The sequence below is a fragment of the Equus quagga genome, chromosome 7 (assembly GCF_021613505.1).
Source record: "Equus quagga isolate Etosha38 chromosome 7, UCLA_HA_Equagga_1.0, whole genome shotgun sequence".
Classification (NCBI taxonomy): Eukaryota; Metazoa; Chordata; class Mammalia; order Perissodactyla; family Equidae; genus Equus; species Equus quagga.
Genome location: NC_060273.1, coordinates 77,074,759 through 77,093,542, shown reverse-complemented (window position 1 = coordinate 77,093,542; position 18,784 = coordinate 77,074,759). Strand labels below are relative to the sequence as shown.

Genomic DNA, 18,784 nt, shown 5'->3' with positions numbered 1-18,784 from the left:
CTCTCCTGCTGAGCGGTTCCCTTCCCACCTTTGACAACAAAAACCTCTCTCTTATCAATGAATGCCGATTGGAAGCCAAGAGCGAAAGAGAGTTCTCTCTAGAACACAGAGTTGCTCCTTCCTAGATCTAAAGTGCAGGAGACACTAGCTCCATGAGAATGCTAGGTCATCTATAATCCAAAAGCACAGGCAGGTCATGTTCCTCTGGGGCAGAGGGGGAGCTGTTGGGTTTCCCAAGGAGATATTTAGAACAAGAAAGGGAAAAGTGTATCTGTGAGAGGGCAAGTGCTAACTGGATGAGCCAGAGAGACCAGAGGGGGCCTCAGGTGGGGTCTATAAAAAGGGATGGGGGAAGAGCAGAGCATTGTGACTTGGCTGGTATTAGTGCTGATAATCCATATCCCCAACAGCCCCACTGGTCTCCATCCATTGATGTGGGATATTTACTCTGTGAGAGGGTGAAGCAAGGACTGGAAGTAGACAGAAGGACTTGTGCCCCCTTCCCCTTCTTTGAACTGGACTTGAGCACTTTACAGAGAGGGGGGCTTATAGCAAGACGCTGATGGAACTATTCAAAATGGACTTCCCAAGATTCAGGGCAAATCAGAGCTGCCTGAGGGCCCAGGTGACCTGATATAGCTCAGAAGCAGCTATTCCACCCCCAGGAAACACTCTGCTCTGGGGCTAGGAAGAGCTACCGACCCCTCATGATGGTTCGCACAGAGACGATGCTCCTGCAAGGGGGTTCAGGGGTCAGACGCCTGAAGAAGTGGGGTCAAAGATTAAAAAGAAAGGTACTTTACTCACTAGAAGTTATGAAGGCCACTGGACACTCAAGGGGAGGGAAATCGAACTCCAACTTTTGAAGGGAAAAGTATCATGGATTTGCACATGTATTTGAAAACAACAAGCAAGTATACATCCTCCCAGTCGGGACCTCTATAAAACATTACTGGGAGTAAAGAGAATTAATAGTTAATAAGTGTTATTGATGTGTAAGTGATAACCGATTAACCATTTGGGAGAAAGACAGCAACAAAAACTTGGATCCCTACCTGACATTTTACACCACATTAAATAAATTCCAGATAGTTTAAATATTTAAGTGTACAAAAGTATTGGAAGAAAATTCAGATAAAGAAAATTGAAGTCAAGAAGGATATTGAGGGGCCGGCCCCCTGCCCAAGTGGTTAAGTTCGTATACTTCGCTTTGGCGGCCCAGGCTTTCACCAATTTGGATCCCGGGTGTGGACATGGCACCACTCATCAAGCAATGCTGAGGCGGCATCCCACATGCCATGACTAGAAGGACCCACAACTAAAAATATACAATGGTGTACCGGGGGGCTTTGGGGAGAGAAAGAAAAAATAAAATCTTTAAAAAAAAAAAAAAAGAAGGATATTGAATTATGACACCAAAGCTTAGGCAACACAAAAGAAATGATTGGGGCTGGCTCCATGGCTGGGTGGTTAAGTTTGTGCGCTCTGCTTTGGCGGCCCAGTGTTTCACTGGTTCGAATCCTGGGCGAGGACATGGCATCACTCGTTAGGCCATGCTGAGGTGGCGTCCCACATGCCACAACTAGAAAGACCCACAACTAAAAATACACAACTGTGTACCAGGGGGCTTTGGGAGAAAAAGGAAAATTAAAAAAAAAAAATCTTAAAAAGAAAAAGAAATGATTGATAGATATGATCACATATGAATATTGAATACTTCAGAAGAGGAAAACAAGTTAAAAGACAAATGAAAGCTAGAGAGAAATATTTTCAACTTGTAAGACAGACAAGAACTAAACTCTTATTATAAAGAGTTCTTACAAATGCATGCACACACACACACACACACACACATGCAAAATATGTCCCAGAAACGTGTCTCCTCTCCTGAGTGACTGGATTGTAAATGTTCAAGGTGAGGATTGTCCGAATCGTCTTTGTACTGCCCACAGAACATTATACATCGTCAGTGCTCAGATCACGTCTGTTGATTTCAGCTCTTTATTGCAGTTCCAAGAATGTCTGCACCTCTTTCTGTTCCTCACCCTCAAGTGCTCTTCTCTCTCACGCAGAGGAATCTCATTAAGATGCTTCCTGTGCAGTGTGTGACTCAGAGCTAGATTATGGCACAAGCACTGCTGATTTCAGCAAGAAATAGTCCCCAAGGCGTAGACTGCGTTCCTGCAGTGCCCGAAGAGTGAATTAAAACTAGAAAGTCCTTGCATCCGTTCAGCACCTCCTTCTTATGCCCTTAGTATGTATCTGGGGCCGTATTTCTTAAAGCTAAGTTTGTGCTCCTAAGGGAGAGTGCAGATAAGAAGAGGCGTGGTCAAGAAGAAAGGGCCTGGGCTGGGAGGTCTGGATTTAGTGCTAGCTCTGCTGCTTTTCATCTGCTGACCAGACACGCCCCTTCCCCCTCTGGGTTTAGTTTTTCCCTCTATAAAACCCGTCGGGGGCTAGGTGGTCCCCCCAGGGTCCTCCAGCTCTAACATCTGAGGATTCAGCTCACTTTTTCTTTTTAATGTGTGGGCTTTAATAGCCATTTAACCTTATTTGACAAGTTTTGGAAATCCTTTGAGAGTCCTTCTTGGATTTTGGAACCCACTGAGAGTAGAATAGAAAGTGCTTTCAATTACTGAAGTTGTTCCTCCATTTTCTAAAAAAGATTTCATTTCACTCACTTGGAAAAAGTAAAATTGCAACAGAGTGAAATGACTAAAGAGGCAGTAATCAGATTAGGTGACGGGGCTGCCCTGGTCTCCATGAGTGCTGTGGCGATGCATGTTGCCCTATAATTTGAAGAGTGCCAGTTGGGTTTCTAGGGACTCAGTATCCTCTGTTACCCCAGGGCACTATCCAGACCAGGGCTGGCTCCAGACACAGACAGAATAAGCTATGAGTTTGTTTCCAGGTCCTTCCTGCCCCACAATATCCTTCTATCTGTCTATGATATTGGAAATTTCTAACACTCGCATTTCCCCTTTGAATTAAGGTCTTTGGCAGCAATTCTTTCTGGTTACCCAGCATGTCCCTCCCACCACCTACCCTCATACATCTATCCCCCTTCTTCTGATCTGGCCACAGATGTGGGTGTGGGAGCCAGTGGGGGCCAAACATTAGACTTCATTTTCCTGGGCACATGATTGATCCAAGGATGGGCATGACATAATGATGCTGGGAGAGAGAGAGTCCCTGTCGCTACCTCTAAAACTATCCCGGGCCTCTACGCTGAGAGGATGTAAGTCTGAGCTGCTGGTGGCCATCATTCTTGCACGTGGAGAGAGCCTGATGTGGAATGGGGCCAAGCAGAGGCTATAGGGATAAGAGATGGAGACAGTATCATGGAAAGAGGGCACCAAAGCAACAAGAAACAAGAGGGAGATTCGGAAGGGTGGGGATGATAAGAGCTAGAAAGAGAGAGATTCACCTTGAAGCTGAAGCCTTGGTTCCTGTAACTCCCCCTTAGAGTCTGTAAGCTGTTCCGCTATCTTCTTGGCCACATAAGCAAATAAATCCTCTTTGTGCTTCAGTAAGTTTGAATTTGGATGTGTCCTAAATAATGTGTTATTATATCTCCAGGAAGCTCTTCTTAAATTGTGGATGTGTTATCCAGAGGGAAAACACATGAGATGAGGAATGTAGATTAGATTTTCAAGTAAGCTAACTGGTACATAGATCAGATAAATTTTGACAAGGAAGATAAAACAAGGGTATTGCTAGAGAAAGGAGGTATTGCTAGAAAGGGGCAAAACTCTTGTACGTGGCTGGTAGGAATATAAAATGGTGCAGCCACTGTGGAAAACAGTGACTTCCTCAAAAAAAAAGAACAGATGTTACCTTATGTCCCAGTAATCCTACTCCTAGGTGCATACCCAAGAGAACTGAAGACGTATATTCACACAGAAACCTGAAGATGAGTGTTCGTAGTAGCATTATTAATAGTAGCCACAAAGGAGAAACAACCCAATTTCAATTAACTAATGAATGGATAAACAAAATGTGATATGTCCATACAGTAGAATATTATTTAGCAATAAAAAGGAATGAAGTTCTGATACATGCTACAACATGGATGAACTTTGAAAATGTTATGCTAAGTGAAAGGAGCCAGTCACAAAGGCCACATATTGTATGATTCCGCTTCTATGAAATGTTCAGAACAGGCAAACCTATAAACACAGAAAGTAGGTTATTGGTCCCCAGGGGCTGGGGTAAAGTGACTTGTAAAAGGGTGAATTTTTGGTATGTAAATTACATTTCAATTTTAAAAAAGATTACTCTTGTTATTCTGGTCATTCCCATCATTAGATCACACCATCCAGAATACATTTTGTGGTTTGACTCTGATTCTCCCCCAGACATCCCTCCTCCAGCCTCCCATCCCATCCCAAATCCTCCTCAATATTTAGAGCCCTTGGGACACTGCCAGGGGTGAGTAGGAACAGGGGCCGACTCCCCTTTCCAAGGACCTAGACCCTTTTGTGCTTGCTTGGTTATTTTGCTGGGGGAAAGGACCAGTCTTATCAACTCAAAGGAGATAGGCAGCAGTGGACCAAAACTAATTTCCAATTTTGCTTAAATTTACTTGTCAAAGGCAGAAATATTCAATTTCATGGATACTCCCAATTCCCCACACTGGGAACAGATTTCCAGGAAGCAATTATGTAGAACAAAATGTAATGGGTAACAGGGGCTACCTTGTGAATTATTCATAATTTGATAATGGTTTTAACCCAATTTTTAACATGACCTGCTATTGGTGTTAACTTCTGGAAAGTTCCCAAAGTAAGCAACACAGAGGCTCCCTTTAGTTATGCTTATATAACCATAAACCTCCTGCCTTTCCCCAAACCACCTGAATCATTAACATCAAAAGAGGCCTGGGATCCTTTTTCCTCCTCAAGTCTACAAAGCAAAGGTCAGTGCTGCCTTGCAGACTTCTTCCCGCTTACCAGTCACTCCTCCTGACAGTTGGCTCAGGGAGGTTGGTGTGGCATAATGCCCAACAGAGTGCCTGGCTCCCAGAAGGGACACAGTACTTACTTGTTTCTGATTGTTTGAATGAATGAGTGAGTGAGTGAGTGAATTGTGGAAAGATGAGGTATAAGGAAGATGGGCTAAGTAGTTTTGCGACTTACCAGTTGTGTAATGTGGGCAAGTGTATTGCCCTCAGTTTCTTTATCTGTAATATGGAGACAATCATACCTGCCTTGCTGGGTTACTGGGAGAATCTGAGAACATAAGTGCTCAGTAAGCGATAGCTTTTATCATAGTCTTTCTTTCCAGTAGCAGCCCAATAACTTCCCCCAAATCTGGCAAACTATGAGTCAGCCAAAGCTTCCTTAGGGGCCAAAGGTTCCCCAAACCAAACCTGGCTGTGTATCAGAATCACCTGGGGAGATTTTTTAAAATATAACTTTCCAGATTCTACCTCTGGAGATTCTGATTCAGTAGCAATGAGAAGAGCCAGAGGACATACTTTTTAGTTTTGTTTTTTAAACTAAGGTAAAATTTATCTACAGTGAAATACACAGGTCTTCAGAGTGTAATTGTGTGACTTTTGACTAATTTATAGATATGGAACATCTCCATGGCCCCAGAAAGTTACGTCAACCCCCATCCTGCATAGACCACCACTGTTCGGATTTCCATCACCATAATGAACTTTGCCTGTTCTTGAATGTCCTGTCAATAGAATCACACAGGATTCACTTTTTTGTGTCTGGTTTCTTTTGCTTCTTGTAATGTTTTGAGCTTCATCCATGTTGTGGCACATATCATATCAGCAGTTCATTCCTTTTGATTGCTAAGTAGTATTCCACTGTTAACCTAAAAATAAAGAGCCAGTGCCGGCCCTGTGGCCGAGTGTTTAAGCCCACGCGCTGCACTTCAGTGGCCCAGAGTTTTGCCGGTTCAGATCCTGGGCGCGGACATGGCACCTCCCATCAGGCCATGCTGAGGCGGGTCCCACATAGCACAGCCAGAGGCACTCACAACTAGAATATACAACTATGTACTGGGGGGCTTTGGGAAGAAAAAAAAAAAGAAGATTGGCAACAGTTGTTAGCTCAGGTGCCAATCTTTAAAAATAAAATAAAATAAAATAAATAAAGAACCAAAATGAGAGGCAGAGAGGCGTTTAGTTTGAGGTCAAAGAATTGCAATTCGGGGAGCACAGACTCAGGTAGAAATCCAAATAGTGTCCTGATTACAGGAGAGGGGCTCAGGATTTTTATGGGAAAAAGGGAGGAAGATGAGGTAAATTGTATCAAAGAAGAGTTCATTGGTGCTAGATGAGGCAAGGCTGGGTTTATATTTCATTTGTTCGTTAGTGATTGAGTCACAGCAAAGTCCAATTTAATCAGTCCTTACAAACAGGACATTCTTGTCTTTACTGGCTTCTTGAATGTTGGCATTTCGGTCCAGTTTGGAAGATAAAGAAAACAAGAAGTGCAAAGCAATTCCTCTGAAATGGCTGCTCTGGCTCTGTTTTAATCTGGTTCCACTCACGTCATCTATCACACCACCATGTGGCTGTGCCTCAGTTTGTTTCTCTCTGCACATGTCAAGGGGCTTTTTAGGGTTGTTTTCCACTATGATGAATAAAGCTGCTATAAATATGTTTTCATTTATCACAAGGCAACACCTAGGAGTGGAATTGCTGTGTAATAACATAGGGATATGTTTAACTTTATTTTTTTAAATGCTTCAAATGATTCTGATAGTCAGGCAGATTTGGGAATCCCTGAGATAGCGAAAAACCAACCTTGATGATTCGACTGATGATTTGTTGAGTTTTTGTTTCATTGTGCAGGTGTCAGAGACGACTTCCTTCACCAGGGAAACATCTTCTGTCCCCTCTCTCTCAGCTGAGGAGCCCAACACTCCTCTCTCGCTTGTCAACTTCTTACCAGAGAAGAGAGTTCCCGGCCAAGGATCCCCATGAGTCTCTTGGATTATGTCATCCAGAGAGTTCCAGGAAGCAGTGGGGGGTGAAGGAACCAGATGAGGCTGCCAACCCAGCAACACTTGCTCTAACCTCGGAATTGCTTGCTTAGGATGAAAGGCCAACCCTCCAGTCACTGAGGTGGGTGGGGAGGGCTTAGCCCTTTCCCACTGGGCCACAGCAATCACACCCCCTGACACAGGCACAGGCGTGGTGTGGTTTGGGACTAAGGCCAACAGTAGAACACATGGAACTCTGGGGGAAGAGCAGTGGGCAGGGCCCCGTAGACTCCTCAGGGTCAGGAAATTGGAGTCAGAGTTGGGTTCTGTAATCTGTGAGGCAAGAAAAAAAGTTGTCAAAACACAATCATTTTTTGTTCTAAGGGTCGTGCTAGCTGTTGACTCAGGAATTATATATATATATATGTGTGTGTGTATATATATATGTATTATATTTATAATATAATATGCATATAATTTTTTTTTTTTTGGTGAGGAAGATTGGCCCTAAGCTAGCATCTGTTGCCAATCTTCCTGTTTTCGCTTGAGAAAGATTGTCACTGAGCTAACATCCATGCCAGTCTTCCTCTGTTTTGTATGTGGGATGCCGCCATAGCATGGCTTGATGAGCGATGTGTAGGTCCACACCTGGGATCCGAATCCGTGAACCCCTGGCTGCCAAAGTGGAGTGCATGAACTTAACCACTACACCATCAGGCCAGCTCCAGGAATTATATATTTTTTCTTTCTGAAATTGCTTTTCCTTTTTGAGATTATTAGAATTTCACAAAACGGGTGAAGATATTTGGGAGCTGAAGTGATGTTCTAATCTAGTGTTTCCCAAAGGGTGGTGCATGCGTATGGTACTCAGGATGGTCTCAGGGCTTACACAGATGAGTATAATTAAAAATAAGTATTTGTGGGGCTGGGCTCCGTGGCCGAGTGGTTAAGTTTGTATGCTCTGCTGCAGCCGCCCAGGGTTCGGATCCTGGGCGTGGACATGGCACTGCTTGTCAGGCCATGTTGAGGTGGCGTCCTACATCCCACAACTAGAAGGACCTGCAACTAAGATATACAACTGTGTACAGGGGGAGTTTTGGGAGATAAAGCAGAAAAAAAAAAAAAGATTGGCAACAGTTGAAAAAAAATATTTGTTTTAACACGTAGAAAAAATAAAACTAGCACATTAAATATGTGATTTCATGGATGTATTGCTCAGTAGGGAGCCAGTTTAAAAAGATAATCAATTTTCAGAAAAATATTAAGTATGTAATAGTACAGGTGATACGCAGGTGTGACAAAAGTTATGAAGGTGGAGATGAGTGACTGGGGTTTAGAAAACTGCCCCGTCAAACCATGCATTTAACAGATGAGGAAACCAAGGCCCCGAGACATGAGTCATTTCTTCAAAGTTAGACTTCACCAGAGCTAGGCCCAGATCCCCAGAGTTACCTGGTTCCTGGCCAGGGCTCATTCCACTCCACCTGTTACTTCCCTCTTGTAAGAAGGGGAAGGCATCTCAACAACCTTATAGCCTAGCCCCTAGATTCAAAGTCAAATGCATTTGCAGAAACAGCCTACAGTTTGCTCAGACCACAAAGTCAGGAGTCCATTAATAGGTCCAGACTCCAGGAAATCTGAGTTAATGAGAAGGAACCAGATAACCAAGATCTTGGTAACTCTCCTCATATGAAATAATTGGGGGAGAAGAGGACAGAAGTGGAATGGGCAGCTCGCCCTCCCATCCCTGCGTCTCCTCCCTCCAGAAGATTAAAAATGGCCTCTAAGACGAGGCACTAAAACTGTGCATGAGTGCCCTATGTGGGCAGTCTACTCCTGCAAAGGTTTTTCGAGGCCACAGAGAGGGCCCTGCTTGTTTACAGAAACAGCTTTAGGCAGCTGGAAACATGTAAGGGCTCAGCTTCCCAGATGGCTGTCATCTTTGAGTCTTCACAAATCCCACAGGGAGATGTACAGGAGGCAATTCAGTTAGAATTCTAGCATTTGCTGATCCCCGCAGCACTGAGAGTGAAAAGGGCAGGCATTGGAAATGCAACAGGCACTTGAACTTTTCCAGCTGGAAAACATAACTGACAGTGGGAGAGAGGGTCTGTGTTACTCTTTTTCTTCTCTGAATGGGACCTTATGTCCCTTGCTGAGACATCCCTGACCTCTACAATCTGGGAGCCCTTCATTCTTCCTCTGTGTCACCCTCAAAGTGTTGGGCTAGTGTGTGACATGCTGAGCCCATCCCTCAAAGGAAGTCTCAGGGATCTGAGCATGCAACCCCATCTAACCTCAAAGGAGACATAGTGGGATATACCACTACAGTGTTCCCAGCCAGCCCTACAGGAGCTCAGTATTGAAGTGGACAGCACTTTATCCTGGGGCCGAAATGGAGTCTGTATGTGAACCCTTCCACCCACACCTCCTGTCCTTGCTCTGCTTGGTGGGAGTTTGAACCCTAAGAATTTGACAGTGGATAAGTTAAACCAGTAACTACAGTTCCAAAGGTTCATCTGTCCTTTGTAGGGTCAGATTGAAGATTGTTTTGTTTAGCAATGCACCTTAATGTGTTTTTAGGATGTGCCAGGCTGGGCTCAGGAACGTGATTTCAGTCAAAACAGAAAGCTGAATACCTCTGCATTAAAAGTAACAAGGAATTTCAGGGTGCCTGCTGGGAGCTCTGGGGACAGCTCAGAGAGGGAGGGAGACAACGAGCCCTAAGGAAAGCAGACAATGAGGATCAATTCTGTGGGTAGAGCGGGAGTTGGTCTTGTTCTAAGCCGTGGGGTATTCCCTATCTCTCACCCCCAGACCTTTAGTAAAACCTGCCATACACCACAGCTGGTGTTGGTAGTGACTTGGGGTCATGCATGGAGTGGGTGTGACTCCACATGAGGGTGACACAGGTGAGGTAGACAGAGAAGCCCCTAGAGCAGAGGATGACCTTAAGAGTTGGGACTGAACTGGGGCAGAGGCGACAACGTTGCCTCTCAGGAACAGAAGATAGACCATAAAAGTAAGAAAGCGCAGGAGTAGACGTGGGGTGGGTGGGGTGAGGTAACGGTGAGGGAGTGGAGGGGCACACACCCAGATGGGTCTCACTTTGTGAGGCTGATCAGGACCCTGGGATTGTCTGCCTCCCCCAACCACAGAAGGCTATCTGGAACCAGGGAACCTCCCTGTTAGTGATCTGATCCCATCCTTGGCCTTTGCTGATAAGTCCAGGCCTGGGAACCTCTGACCAGGGCCAATGAGTCTCTTCCCTTGGAGTTTTGGTCGTAGAATGGGACAATGCTTGAGGTCAGGCTGTCTTCCGTGCCTGAGGCTGCGAAAAGTAAAACTCACAGGATCTGTCAGCAGCCACACTTCCTGTCTTGTGAGAAAAGCCACTGCAGGAGAAGTGGAGAAGGAAGCTGTCGGCCCAAGAGAGGGAAGAGACGGTGATGGAGTCCTGCTGACTTTCGGCCCCAGACTCCCAGCTGCATCACTGCCTAAAGAAGCCTTCTTCCTAAATTTGGTCTTTGCCACTTGCATCCCAAAGTGCCCACTGGACGCCAAGCACCATCTCCTCATCCCCTTCATCTGGTGTACCCTCCTCTGGAAGTGGGGAGCTTAGATGAGGACAGAGGAAAACGTCCGTCCTACGATTGGAGCTCCTCAGCTCCTTTATCTTCACCATATTTACCATTATCCAAAATTATATTTATTTGTCATTTACCTGTTGACTTTTATCACCCCTCTCCCCCAGGAAAGGGTAGAGTTCCATTCTGTCTGGTTTAACATGGTATCCCTTGTGCCAGGAACATAGTGGGTGCTCATGAATTGTTGAACGAATAAATGAATGAATGTAGAAAGCAGGCTTGAAATCAGGGCACTGCAGACCCTCTACAAGGTCACAACTGCAGCAGAAAGATCTCACTGCCAGACACTAAATCCAGGGTGTTTGAAATTTGTGTGTCCGAGCTATCTGCCCTTCGGAGTGCATGAGTCTGCTGAGGGCAAGGCTAGATACACAATCAGTGCTTCATAAATCACAGAAAAAGAGCCAGGGGCCCCGAGTGTGACAAATGGGCTGCTGGGAAGAGCAGTTCAATGCAGGTTCCTGTAGGACCCAGGAATTGAAAGGCAGCTGTAATTAGAAAGTGTAGGCATTCAAAGCAGCCTGGAGGTCAGAGGACTGGCAGGCTGGGGAGCTTGGTCAGGAAATGGACATGCACAGGCTCTGCAGCTCTGGGCTGACATAATTGGACAGAGATCGGCAACCCGTTGCCATGGTAGCAGCCAATCCGTGGGGCTGCTTGTGTGGCAAGGAGTCAAGGTTTCTAAAGAAGGGGCGAAAAAAGCTGCCTTTGTTCTTACTCTGAGGGAGTTGCTGTCAGATCTCTGCAGGGGTGATGCGGCTTGGGGCCAGAGCCAGCGACTGCTGGACACCGTGGCCAGGAGGCGGCCACGTGAGGACCCAAGGGGCTGGCTGGGGCCAGGGAAGCTAAAAGTGTCATTCCCTGTAACAGTTTATGCCTCCCAACATAGAGCAGTGGCCCAGGGCTTGAATTTCGGAGTCTGAGAGTACAAGGTTCAGATCGCAGCTTGGGCTCTCAGCAGCTGTGTGACCCCAGGAATGATAGAGCCTGTTTCCTCACATATGAGGAGGGACTACTGATACCTTTTAAGCAGGGCTGTCATAAGGATTGGGAGACGTGATCGTGTCACGCGTTCACTTCGTGAGTGGTAGATACTATGGTCATTGTTTTTGACAAATGACACAAACTACCTCACAGCAGCTTCCCCAAAGGGCTCTTAGCTTCTGGGGAGTAAAAGCCATGTTTTGCTTCTTGAGGGGGACCAAAAAGGCAGCCAACAGAGACTCAAAAACTCCAGGACGTCACTGGTTAGACTAACAAAGTGGTATTTAAAAAGAAAACATTCTTAAAGCTGTCCTGAGAGCTGTGAGCTATCAGAGAATCCTTCTCCTTTGTTCTTCTGGCCAATCTGTGGGCCTGGACAGGATACAAAGATGAGGCTGTCCCTCCCCTCTCCTTCCCCAGCGGGAGACAGAAAACAGAGGAGAAGACTCTGAAGGGAGTGCTTCCTCAGATTTTCAAGTGAGGAGGGGGGAGGGGAAGAGGAGGACGCTTTGCTTAGAGACCAGGACTGGCCAGAGGCAGACAGAGCAAGGCCACAATGTGGGCTGACCCCCTTTCTGCTCGCCCTCCCCAGAAGAAGTGCTGGGAGATGCAGACATCCCTATTTGGACTCTGGCAGTCCTGTTGCCATGGCAACTCGGAGGGCTCCGGTGGGTGGAGAAGGCAGTGGCTGCGTGGAAATCAGCATTGGGGCCAGCAGCTCTACCCTCTTGCTGCGGCAGTTGAGGCATTTCTCAGTGATGGGGAGACATTCCCTCTCCTGTCTCAGGAGGTCACAGGAGACCCCTGGGACTTCAGGGATGTCACTCCTGGCTCCCTCTCCCTCTGTCTCACCGGGAGGAGCCAGCCTCCTGTATGAAGAGGCAGCTCCCGTGGGATCCCTCCCTTGGAGTGTCTCCTCAGATCGCACCTTCCCTGGGAGGTTTCCTCTTCATTTTCCTCATTGATGGATTCATTCACTTATTTGTTCATTCATTCCACAAGGATATACTGTGCTCCTACTGTGCAAGGTGCTAGGAGCAGAAAAGGCAGCAAGATGGACAAGGCACCTGCCCGCATAGAGCTCACCATTTTGTGGGGAGCAGACAGTAAACAAATGAATAGACTCAGGTGATAAACAGGGAAGTATGATCCAGAGAAATTGGAGAGAGTGGGCCGATTTAGAGTGTCTGGTCAAGGAGGGTCTTTCTGTGCTGAAATTGGCAAGCTGAGAAGCAGCCATTGGAGTTGAGGGGGTGAGAAGGGTTCCAGGGAAGAGGCCATGCGAAGGCTGAAGACGGGCAGGGCATGGTGTTTAGAGGAGGGGAAAGGAGGCAGTTGTGAGGCCCACAGAGGTGGAGCTAGAGGGGCAGCAAGGGTCAGGCAGAGCCTTGTCAGCCTTGCCTTGGGGCCTGGGTTTTACTGTGAAGGCAACAGGAAGCACTGACAGGTTTTAAGCAGAAGAAGGAAGTGATCTGATTTCTCTTTTTATTTATTTATTATTATTGCCCCCCCACACCCTTGCCTTGACTAGTGATCGTTTGTGGGCTGCCCTGGGTTGAGGATGCAATCTTGGGTAAGACAGCTCCCTTTACCTAAGGACAACACCTGGGGAGGGCTCAGCAGAGAACGTCAGCAGTGGACGCTCTGGCAGCCGAATGAGTGTCCCAGTCCTGAATGGGGATTTGGGTGGTACACTCAGGTATCCAATACTTTATGATGTATGGTTTATGTTTTCAAATGACTCTGCCAACCAGGTTGACGATCGTAGGAAGCAAGTGTGGAAGCAGGGCGACCAGTGAGGAGATGGCTGCAGAGACCCAGCTGGGAGCTGATGCTGGCCTGGCCTGGAGTGGGGGCAAATAGAGAATTTACAGGTAACCCCACCAGGGCTTGCTGGGGATCTGAGGGTGGGGGGTAGGGAAAGATGGACTAAAGGATGACTCTCAAGCATCTGAGCTGAACCCCTGGCGGGTGGAGGTGCCATCCGTGAAGGGAGGGGTGTTAGCAGAGTGTGAAGGGGAGCGGTGGCACTGAATCTCGACCCTGTGGCCTGGATGAAGCCCATTCAAGTTGCCCCAGAGTCTCTTCGTATTCACCATGAAACCCCTGAGAACTAGAGCATTGCGTAAGTGGCGTTTCCAAGGCGTTAAGCTGAAAGGAAGCTTCCTTACAACACACTAAGGAGGAAGAAAATAATTATTTTAAAAGCCAACTGCTAGATGTCTTAGGGTGGTGGCAGAACTCACTTAGAGCAATAACTGCTCTTCTGAGAGGTAAACACCTCGATGGGTCATTTCCCAGCTTGAACAGTGATATCCTCATGGACATGATAGGAAAGAAGTTACCAGGCATTGCACTAAATGCTTTAAATACATTCTAATGTAACCCCTGCTTCATATGAAGAAACTGGAGCTGAGAAAGGCCAAGTATCTTGCTGAAGGTCACATAGGAGGCAAGTAGCAGAGCCTGGATTTGAATAGAGGGAGCCTGATAACCACTCTGCAAGGCCAAGGGAGCTCATTGCGGGGCCGAATAAGAGTAAAGTGGTAAGAATTGGAGAGCTGTTCCCTGGACCGTGGAATTGTATGAGATTTGGGGAGATGGCAGAGGGCCCTTGGAGGATGGGAGGTGACCTGACAAGTTGCCATGAGGCCAGGGCCTGAGAAGGTCAGCCAGCAGCTCCTCCCAGGGTACAGTGATCAAGGAATTTTCCAGAAGAGTCATGCCTGGTATCTGCTGTAATGTGTTTCCTGTTCAGCACTGGGCTGTGACCCATCTCCTTTATCCACAGACCTCAATAAAGTCATCAGTCTTTGGGAGAATAAAGAAGGAATAGTGGTGATGATGGGCATGGCAGAGAGGTGAGGACAGAGAGGCCGACAGCACACTCAAGAGCAGGACAGGGACAGGAAGTGACCGGAAAAACATCAGCAACCCCGGACTCCGCAAAAGTCCTGGGGAGGGAGCTGGCCTTGCCATAGGTTGTGAAATAGAGAGGGAAGCCATTTTATTTGGATACTGAAGCAAAGGGTAATGCCTGCAGGTTGGAGGACTTGGGGAAATCAGACTGCCCGTGATTTTATTACATCCCAAACCTAGGAGCAGAGCATTTCCAGAAAGAGGCCCAGTGGAATGAAAACTTCCATCTGGGTCCGTACAATTGGCCACCAGCAGTTTGCTCAAGGGTCTGTCAGTGGCCGCCTCCTGAGGTCTGGGTTAGAGCGGATCTCCATTTTTGCTCCACATCGCTCTGTCTGAAGCCCTGCTCTCCCCCTTGGATGTTTCCATGTTGCTTTATTAAACCAGAGAGCAGAAGGGAAGAGTGAGGAGGGCGCTGCTCCCCTGACAAGTCCTTTATGCTCGCTATTCTCTGCTCCCAATCCTTGGTGACAGTGCGAACGGTGCTGTACTTATTGTGTAGGGTTTCCGCTATCCTGTGGGTTTGCATGCCTCTTTTTCCTTGTGAACACTGCATCCATTTCAGATCACAACTTCCAAGGGTAAACATCAGTCCTGTACAACTTACCATGTCACTGCCAGGGCAAACCCCTGCACCTCCTTTGGGAAGGGTCACTTGGGAGCATCTGTTAACATTTTAAATGTGCATACCCCTTACCTCAGAAATTCCTCTTCTCTATTTTAGAGAAATTATTTTTACCTGTGCATAGTTTTCACATAAGCATTGGGTTACTAACAAAAAATTAGGAACAACCCAGATGTCCATTGGGAGGACAATTCTTACATACTATGGTATGCCCATACGATGGAATCGTGATGCGGTGGGTACAAAGCGTGAAGTGGATCTACATGCCCTGAAATGGAAATAAGGCCAAGACAAAATGTTACATGAGAAAAGCACGTTGTAGAGTACACATGCAGGAAAACAGAACAAAAACAACCTTCCCCACAAAACAAGAGGCTCAAAACACACAAAATAACAAATTGGCTGCAACGGATACTTCCGGGGAGAGAGTGGACTTGGGTTTGGCGTCTAAGGGGCTTTTACTTCTACTGTATTGTTTGACCTTTTTTCCAGCAGGAATACATTCATATATTTCCCGTGTAATTTAAAATGATTAAAAAGGTCCCTCAATGATGTGCAGAGGAAGGCTGGTGCCGACTGTCTGACTCCAGGTCAGCCCTCACTGCCCTGTGGCCCCGGAGCTGCCCTTCTCCAGATGATGAGCTCCAGGGTCATTCTGAGTAAGTATGGGCCAAACTCCCCAGCCCTGAGTTGGACAGTTTCAGTTTCACTGGAACCAAATCCCTCATGCCCGTGAAGAATCCCAAACACACAGGTCTATCACAGTTTATACAGTCCCATGTACTGAAGGCTGGGCCTCAAGATGAATTGTTGAGTGAGAAGCCAAGGTGGGGAAAAAAAACAGGCATGGGACATTTAAGTAGACTCCTGCTCTTGGAATGAAAATAAGAACTGCCGGGGCTGGCCCCATGGCCGAGTGGTTATGTTTGTGCACTCTGAGTCAGTGGCCCAGGGTTTCACCGGTTTGGATCCTGGGCGCAGACCTAGCACCACTCATCAGGCCATGCTGAGGTGGTGTCCCACATAGCACAACCAGGGGCACTCACAACTAGAAATATACAACTATGTGCTGGGGTGGCTTTGGGGAAAAGAATAAAAAAGAAGATTGGCAACAGATGTTAGCTCAGGTGCCAATCTTAAAAAAAAAAGAACTGTGAACATGCAGGCTGAGACATGTATGCATAGACTATTCTAGAAACTAGTAACAGTGATTGCTTCCGGAAAGGGCAACAGCGTGGCTGAAAGACAGGTGGGAAGGAACCTTTATTATAGGCACTCTTGTACCTTTGGAATTTTGAAATGTTGTATGTTGCCTAATTTAAAATACGTACAATTTTTTAAATAAAAAAAATCTTGGGCCACCAAGGAAACACTATCAGAAAGGGCTCTCTTCTAAATTGTGAGGACATGGTTGGAAGAAGGCCCCTTGGCTTAGGGACTTGGGGGCCACTGCTAAGATGATATTAACACGCATGTCTTGGGTAATGACTCAGTTTCTCCTAATGTGCCTCGGAATGCCCTTTCGGTGATCCAGAAATCATCCTGCAATGCTGTGACGGAGAACCACTGCAGGCATCTCATCCCTTAGTTTCCTTTCAGCGTTTTTAGGACAATAAAGTGCAATTTATTATTATTTTACACTGTAGTTGGTTCATACCACAGGATTGAAGTTCCTAAAACATAGCTGAGAAAGCTTCCTGTCTTTGCCTGCCCAGGAAACATTATATACCCAGCCACTCCAATTCCTTTGTGGAATGAGGCAGGACCTAAATAAATATACATGAATAAATAAATATACCCTGCTGTGTATCAAATGGAGCCTATACTAATGTCATGTTGCAGTGTAAATATCATAAACCACCCTCCTTTGCGAGAGTGTACGTGCACACATGCACACACACACACACATACTTTCTCACAAGTAACTGCTCTTCCCGCTGGGTACTGTGAACAACGGGAAGCTGTTGAAGGGTTTTAAGCAGAAGAGTGACCCAATCAGATTTGCATTATTAAAAGATCTCTGCCTGCAGTGTGCAAAATGGAAGGGATTGTGGTGAGGCCAGAGTAGATGAGGGGAGAAGAGCGGGGAGAAGAGGCTGCCACAGGGGTCCAGGCTAGAAGGGAGGGTAGTGATGATGTGCGTGGTGAGCTTGGTGACAATAAAAGTGCTTTGTAATTTGTAGAACGCCTTACGTGGGGACTCACTGTGACCACCCTGTATCGGCCCTTTGCAGCTCCACCCCAGGCTCCAGCCCCGGCAGAGATGACAGGCTCTCCTGAGAAGTACCAGCTGATGAAAGAGGAGGCGGGGGCATGCTCAGGTTGCCGCAGCTTCTGCAAGTTGCAGGAAGTGAGGAAACTTGAGTCTGCTGGAGCCACAAGCTGCTCAGGATGCAGGCCTCTAAGGTGTCACTGACAAAGGGGCTTGTGGAAGTGATATGTTGGTGAAGGCAGAGTGAGGCAGAACTTCAGACAGAGGGGCAGGGCTACCCGCTTTTTGTCCTTGCGTTTATTTCAACTCAGCCTAGCTCTCTTCTTTGGAAGTCCCTGCTGTTCAGCCCATGACAAGCTCAGATGGGGCTGCAGAGCTAGAGACATGGGACGCCCCGGCCCAAGAAGGAGGGAGGAGGCCTGGCTTCTAGCTCTTGACTTCATCACTGACCATCTGTCATGAGCCTGGGGCTTATCACTTAACCTCTTTGGACCTCAGTTTCTGCATCTGTAAAATGGTGATTGTCATCCCTCTAGGGGAATTTAATATGAACAAATTATTAACTGCTGTTTTTCTTGTAATGTGGAAAACAGCAGTGTCATAAAGCATTGACTTTTCAGGCTGTGCTCTGGGTACCAATATGATGAGTAAGGAAGAGGGTGAGTAGGTGGGACTCTAGACTTCTCACTTTCCTGTTTCTTTTTCTTTTCTTTTTTCTTTTTTTGGTGAGGAAGATTGTCCCTGAGCTAACATCTGTGCCAATGTTCCTCTGTTTTGTATGTGAGACGTCACCACAGCATGGCTTGATTAGTGGTGTGTAGATCCCTGCCTGGGATCTAGGCCCACAAACCTGGGCTGCTGAAGTAAAGCCCACAAACTTAACCACTACACCACCAGGCAGGCCCCTTCACTTTCCTGTTTCAATGAGGATAGCTCATTCTTTAAAATTTAGGAATGTTGAGTAAGATTTCATTTGAACAAAGGGTTCTGCTGCTAAGACAGTTTAAAAACCTCTATGACAGAGCAATCTTCACTGGGCAATTCAGATATTTGACTGGAACCCAGGGATGGCAAATAAATCAACCCCACATCTGCATCCTGTGCCTGTGGCAGACATCACTAATCCATCATGGGCCATTTCCTACCAAAACTTTAATAAAGCCTCAGAATTGCAACACTTCTAGCAGCCTGTTCCTCAGTACGCCTGTGAGGTGAAACCGATTTTCCACTCTTTTGACTTTTCATTGTAGGTTGACCTTGAGTGTTCAGTTAAATTGAGGGCAATATCTGCTCTAAAACTTCATTTGGACAAAGAAGTTTTAAAGCAAGGCTGAAGTCTTGGCTCTTGTCTTAGTTCAGGCTGCTATAACAAATGCCACAGACGGGGAGGCTTAAACAACAAGCATTTATTTCTCACAGTTCTGGAGGCTGCAAGTCTGAGATGAGGGTGGC

At 46.6% G+C, this 18,784-nt stretch overlaps 1 long non-coding RNA gene across 2 annotated transcripts in view; it reads left to right on the top strand.

The window, feature by feature from the left end:
- The window catches only part of LOC124241760 (uncharacterized), a 35,641-nt gene extending 17,631 nt beyond the window's left edge, over positions 1 to 18,010 (top strand). Inside the window, exons 4-7 of one of the 2 annotated variants that reach the window (XR_006889318.1) lie at positions 6,815 to 7,087; positions 13,331 to 13,450; positions 15,616 to 15,779; positions 17,355 to 18,010. This is a non-coding gene — a long non-coding RNA (uncharacterized LOC124241760). Of the gene's footprint in view, positions 1 to 6,814; positions 7,088 to 13,330; positions 13,451 to 15,612; positions 15,780 to 17,354 lie in introns of both variants that reach the window. The other variant, XR_006889317.1, reaches the window with a different exon arrangement.
- Positions 18,011 to 18,784: the final 774 nt, after the last annotated feature.